A 7,257-nucleotide genomic window follows, 5' to 3' on the forward strand; every position below is an offset into this window, starting at 1 on the left:
TTTTTGAGCTTCAGTCATCTGGGGAATATTGATTTGTGAGAAAAAGGAATCTGCCTTATTGGTATTAAATGTGTGTTGTTTCCGTATATAAATCTTTTAAATGAGATTTAAATTTCTGTACAATTTTTTGCGGGTTGCTAGTATATATGTTATTGGCCAATTTGAGTTTAATGGGTTTAAAAGATTTGTTAATGGATTTTAAGGCCCTGGCCAAAAATGTACCCTGTTTATTAGATTTCATGCAGAATGCATGTCTAGCTCTACGAATTGATTTATTTGCTGAATTAGTGAGAAAAAGGTCATACTCTAGATGTGCTTTCTCTAGACGAGTTTTTGCAGAGGAGGTAGGGTTATTTTGGAAAGACAGAAATGCTGCATTAAATTCTGTCTTTAGTTGTTTTGCTAGAGTTCTACTTTCTCATTTGAGAATTCCTGATTGTTGATGGAATATGCCTCTTAGGACCGGTTTGTGCGCTTCCCATAGTGTGAGTGAGGAGATGTCTGTATTAGTGTTGTTTTTTAAATAATCTTTTAAAGCTTGCTAAATTAATAGACAGTGATAAGGATGTTTAAGTAATGTGTCTGGGGGGGTACCAGGTTGGGTCATGTGCTTTAGGTATGATAGAAGCAATGGTGGTATAGACCACATTGTGATCAGACCAAGGGATGGGGATAATGGTAGATGCAAGTATTTCTGGTACCATACCTATTGTACGAGATATATGATTTATGTGGCCAAATGTTTGATGTGGATTCGATAAATAGGTATAATTTCTTTTTGTTGGGTTAGAGTCTCTCCAAGAATCAACCAAATTATGTCTGGAAAGAAGCTGAGAGAGAGACCATTTGGATTGATATCTTGGTGAGGTATATGGAGTTTTGTCCAGAAATGTGAGGAGAACCTGATTGGAATCACCGCTCACAAAGACTGATCCCATTTTATGTGTGTTTAGGACTTGAAAAAGATGTGATAAGAATGGTAAGGGTTGATGATTAGGGGCATAATAAGCGGCCAATGTTATAGCTGTGTCCATAACATATCTTGTTAGTAATAGGTAACGGCCTTCTGGATCTTTGATTTCTGAATGTAACGTGAATGGTGTGGAACGATGAAATGCTATAAGAGTGCCACGCTTTTTAATGTTAGCCAAAGCTGTATAAACTTGTGGGTAGGAGGTACTAAAAAATTTGGGAGTTGTAGTTGGAGTAAAGTGCATTTCTTGAAGACAGACAATGTGTGCCTTTTTAGCTTGAAATGACTGAAATGCTTTCATGCGTTTGTGTGGCACATTAAGACCCTGAACATTTAATGATAAAATGTTTAAAGGAGCCATATCAAATATATCCTCATGCTAAAGAAATTCTTTGTCTTAGTGCGGTGATTTCTCGGTCTGACCTGCGTAGACAAGAGAAAGCGAAAAGGAAAGGGAGATCCAGTACAATCAATTTTAGAGAAGAAGAAAGGAAAATAAAAATTTATAAAGCATATAAATATAGTGAAAAAATAAAAGGATTCAAAATTTACCCATGGTGAGGGGCAAAACCCCCCAACACGGGTCAAGGGGCCCTTGTCGAGTCTCCACATAATATTGTGGAGATCCGAGGAAAGCTGGGTGAGGCACATGGAGTTTCCGTGCGCTGCGGAGCCGCCTAAAAAATGAATAATGTACATCACAAGGATGTAATATTAGTAGCCCTATCAATGTATATTAGTGTCAAACATATATTAAAGCTTAGAGAATAAGAAAGAAGAGGAGTGGGAGGAGAAATTCCCAAGAATTGTATCCAGAGAAACAAGTTTAGGAAAACAAATCAACCCTTTATGGTATAATAACCAGAGTGAGAACTAAATAATGGATACAAAATGTCCAACAACTGTGCTATTTAGTTTCATATCTCGAGATAGATACATGTTTGCAAGATTAACTCTCAACACTGTTGGCTAAATAGCAAAAACCTGTGGATGATCTCTAAGTATAGAGCCCTTAGGTAATGAAGGACCCTATACTGAAAAAAGGGGGAAAAAGATATAAAAAATTTTTTTTATAAGATTTGAATAAACTATAGAAATATAAATCTTAACAGTAATATCAATATGTTTCTATATTGAATATAAAGTAAAATCAGAGAACATAGAATAATAAAACATTTCTGTGAAACTAGAAACATATCATTAAGTAATGTTATTTTATAGTGGTTATTTCATTGCCTCCCAAGGTATGAACCATGTAACAGGGAGCAATAAGAGATAGTAAGTAATTAATAAGGGAAATTAGAGCAATATTTAAAATGTTACTGTTTTCCCAGAAGGTGCTGCTTTAGGAAAAACAATAAGATATATGTCAAATGGAAATCCATCAGTCCATAGAGTCATCTTGGCCTTAGGGAGAGGGAACGAATCGACCTCTTTAGTGCGAATGGTGATTTCCATTTCTCGCCTCAGATTGTGGTATGTTTTGCAGAGAAGAGGCCAAGGCTGTTCTTCTCCATGTAGTAGTACTTGCTGAATTCCCATCCACCAAATTGAGATCTTGGAGGTCTTGTTGAAGCTCTTCGGGTGATCTGCAAGAAAATTCAAGTTCCTTGGTGGATGAAGCGTAAATAAAATGGGAAGCCCCATTGATATTTTATGTTGTGGTGTTGTAATTCCATTAATTGGGGTTTCATTGCCCTCCTTTTAGAAATTGTTAGTTGAGAGAGATCCGCAAAGAGCTGGTAAGTTCAACCCTGGAACATTAGGTTATTCTTTTCTCTGGCTGTATTTAAGAGCTGCTCTTTTGTTCGGTAAAAATTGAATTTTGCTATAACGTCTCTCGGGGAGCCATCCATTTTTTTTGGCATAAGAGCCCTATGCACTCTGTCCATCTCCAGTCTTTCCAATGGTATGCCTGGCTGCAGCTCTTGGCAAAGTGCTGTAATAGTTGCTTGTAGATCTATAACCGATTCAGGTATGCCTTTGAAATGCAGATTAGACCTTCTGGCGCAATTTTCATAATCCTCCAGTCTATTCTGCAAAGTGAAATTTTCTTCTTTCAGTTTTTCCATTTCAGATAAGAAATCTTGGGTATTGTTTTCAATTTCGTCCACTTTAAGTTCCAGTGAAGCTGTGCGGTGCAGTTCTCCTATTTCCTTAGGTTATTAGTGATTTGCTCAGATGTTTGCTTTAACCACTAGCCGCCCGCCCACTGTCATATGACAGTGGGATGAGGCAGCTCTCATTCTGGGCAGACGTCATATGATGTGATCGCCTTCCCAAGCCACTAGGGGGCGCACGCGCGCCACGTCACTGGGGACCCGATGCGCATGCCCGGCGGCCGCAATGTCTGACGGGCACCTGCGATTGCCCAGTAACTGAGCAGGACCGTGGATCTGTGTGTGTAAACGTCCACGTCCTGTCAGAGGAGAGTAGGGATGAGCCGAACACCCCCCGGTTCGGTTCGCACCAGAACCTGCGAACGGACCGAAAGTTCGCACGAACGTTAGAACCCCATTGACGTCTATGGGACTCGAACGTTCGAAATCAAAAGTGCTCATTTTAAAGGCTAATTTGCATGGTATTGTCCTAAAAAGGGTTTGGGGACCCGGGTCCTACCCCAGGGGACATGTATCAATGCAAAAAAAACTTTTAAAAACGGCCGTTTTTTCGGGAGCAGTGATTTTAATGATGCTTAAAGTAAAAAAAAAAAAAGTGAAATATTCCTTTAAATATCGTACCTGAGGGGTGTCTATAGTATGCCTGTAAAGTGACGCGTGTTTCCCGTGTTTAGAACAGTCCCTGCACCAAATGTCATTTTTAAAGGAAAAAATCTCATTTAAAACTGCTTGCGGGTTTAATGTAATGTCGGGTCCTGGCAATATGGATGAAAATCAGTGAGACAAACGGCATGGGTACCCCCCAGTCCATTACCAGGCCCTTGGGGTCTTGTATGGATATTAAGGGGAACCCCGCACCCAAATTAAAATAAGGAAAGGTGTGGGGCCACCAGGCCCTATATACTCTGAACAGCAGTATACAGGCTGTAGGTTTGTTGTTAAGTAGAATCTCTTTGTAATTTTGAACGGGTACATTTTTAACGTGTTTAGCTCCAGCCAAAAAATCTTTTTTAAGCTTTTTGGAAAACATAGGGAAGGGTTATCACCCCTGTGACATTTGTTTTGCTGTCTTTCCTCCTCTTCAGAAGATTTCACCTCACTTTTTGTCCCAATGGATTGGAAAGCATCAGTGGAAAGGAGAAATGTTTTTCCCATATTAACTCTTACAGGAGAGAATTTCCCTTCCTAGGGGTAGATTTATTCTCACTTCCTGTTGTCTCCTTCCATTTGCAAGTAGGAGTCGTTTGTAAGTTAGTTGTTTGAAAGTAGGGTCCTGCCCTATATACTCAGCAGAAATTTGGGCCTTAGGTGTTGCTGTGGCCACAACACTGTAAGCCCTCACAGGGCTCTGCTGTGAAATATTAGATCAAGAATTGTAATTACATGCCCCTGTTGAACAGGAGCTGAAAAATTAGGCCTTAGGCACTGGTGCTGGTGCCACAACACTGCAACCCCTCACAGACACTCTAGTTGGAATGCAGGAACGAACCCTGCTGCAAAGTATTGCATCAAAAATTGTAATTACACGCCCCTGTTAAACAAGGGCTGAAAAATTGGGCCTTAGGCACTGGTGCTGGTGCCACAACACTGCAACCCCTCACAGACACTCTAGTTGGAATGCAGGAACGAGCCCTGCTGCAAAGTATTACATCAAAAATCGTAATTACACGCCCCTGTTAAACAGGGGCTGAAAAATTGTGCCTTAGGCACTGGTGGTGGCGCCCAGAACCAAAAATGCTCTTACAAGCTATCAGCGTGATGATTGAGGAGGAAGAGGATAATTACTCAGGAATAGTCACTCAGCATAGGCAGTCTTTGAAGGGATCTGAGATTTCAAAAAAAATTATTCAGTTACATCAGCATCAGGTGCTTGGTAGCTGGTGGTGATCAAAGACTCATTCATTTTTATGAAGGTCAGTCGATCGACCGAGTCAGTGGACAGACGCACCCTGTGATCGGTTACCACGCCTCCAGCAGCACTGAATGTGCGTTCCGAAAGAACGCTGGATGCAGGACAGGCCAGTAGCTCAATTGCATACTGTGCAAGCTCTGGCCAGTGATCCATCCTCAAGACCCAGTAACCCAGAGGATTTTCGGTGGGAAAGGTGTCCAAGTCTGATCTTGCCCCTAGGTATTCCTGCACCATGTAAAACAGACGCTGGCGATGGTTGCTGGAACCGATCATACCTTGGGGCTGCGGACCAAAAAATTGTCTGAACGCATCGGTCAGACGGCCACCTTCTCCACCGCTCCTTCTTTGACTGACCGAAGCCTCAGCAACACGTTGTCCAGAAACAGGAGTTTGTAACCTCCCAGTCTCTGGGAACGCGTTGCACAGACCTTTCTGCAAGGCCTCCCGAAGATGTTTCATCCTCTGCTCCCTCTGCGATGGCAAGATAAGGTCCGCAACCTTACCCTTGTAACGTGGATCAAGGAGGGTTGCCAGCCAGTATTGGTCCTTCTCCTTGATACCACGAATACGAGGATCCTTACGCAGGCTTTGCAGGATCAGGGAGGCCATGCAGCGTAGGTTTGCTGAGGCATTCGGTCCGGAGTCCTCTGGGTCACTAAGGATGACATGGTCCGCAGCCACCTCCTCCCAGCCACGTACAAGTCCATGTGTTTCTTGGGACTGATCCCTTAAAGACTGCTGCTGATGCTGAGTGCCAGGCTCCACCTCCATACTGACACAATCTTCCTCCTCCTCCTCTTCCTCCTCGTCCTCTTCCTGTGTGATCGGCGGGCACGCAGGAACACTGTCTGGATAAAGGGGGCCTTGAGAGCTAAGGAAGTCCTCCTCTTCCTGCCTCTGTTCTGCCTCAAGTGCCCTGTCCATTATTCCACGCAGCGTGTGCTCCAACAGGTGGACAAGGGGGACAGTGTCACTGATGCATGCACTGTCACTGCTCACCATCCTCGTGGCCTCCTCAAATGGTGACAGGACAGTGCATGCATCCTTGATCATGGCCCACTGGCATGGGGAAAAAAACCAAGCTCCCCTGACCCTGTCCTGGTGCCATAGTCGCACAGGTACTCATTGATGGCCCTCTGCTGCGTGTGCAGCCGCTGCAGCATGGCCAACGTTGAGTTCCACCTGGTGGGCATGTCACAGATTAGGCGGTTCTTGGGCAGGTTAAACTCCTTTTGGAGGTCCGTCAGCCGAGCACTGGCATTATATGACCGGCGGAAATGCACACAGACTTTCCTGGCCTGCCTCAGGACATCCTGTAAGCCCGGGTACCTGCCCAAGAACCGCTGCACCACCAAGTTAAGGACGTGAGCCAAACAGGGCACATGGGTCATTTGTCCCTGTCGGAGGGCAGAGAGGAGGTTGGTGCCATTGTCGCAAACCACCATTCCTGCCTTAAGTTGGCGTGGCGTCAACCACCTCTGAACCTGCCCCTGCAGAGCTGACAGAACCTCTGCCCCAGTGTGGCTCCTGTCCCCCAAGCACACCAGCTCAAGCACCGCATGGCATCTTTTGGCCTGCGTACTTGCGTAGCCCCTTGAACGACTACGGAGCACCGCTGGTTCCGAGGAAGAGGCCATGGAGGAAGAAGAAGAGGAGGGGGTGGAGGAGAGAGGTGTGTCACACCTCCAACACTACTGCACCTTGTCCTGCATCCTTCCCAGCTGCCAGCAGAGTCACCCAATGCGCCGTGAAACTTAGGTAACGTCCCTGTCCATGCCTGCTGGACCATGAGTCAGCGGTAATATGCACCTTACCGCTGACCGCCCTGTCCAGCGAGGCATGGACATTGCCTTCCACATGCTGGTAGAGAGCCGGAATCGCCTTCCGTGAGAAAAAGTGGCGTTTGGGTACCTGCCACTGAGGAACTGCACATTCCACAAACTCACGGAAGGGGGCAGAGTCTACCAACTGAAAAGGCAGCAGTTGAAGTGCTAGCAATTTTGCCAAGCTAGCATTCAACCGCTGGGCATGTGGATGGCTGGGAGCAAACTTCTTTCGGCGGTGCAGCAGCTGGGGCAGGGAAATTTGCCTGGTACAATCTGACGTCGGTGTACCAAAATCAGATTGCCCACAAGTACGTGGCTGTGGCACACCTAATTCTACACCTTCATTCCTCTCAGTGCAGGTCTCAGAGAGGACTGAAGGTCTAGTGGGGTTGGAAATCTCAGCTGATGAGGAGCAAGCGGAGGTCC

The sequence above is a fragment of the Aquarana catesbeiana genome, linkage group LG03 (assembly GCF_042186555.1).
Source record: "Aquarana catesbeiana isolate 2022-GZ linkage group LG03, ASM4218655v1, whole genome shotgun sequence".
NCBI lineage: Eukaryota > Metazoa > Chordata > Amphibia > Anura > Ranidae > Aquarana > Aquarana catesbeiana.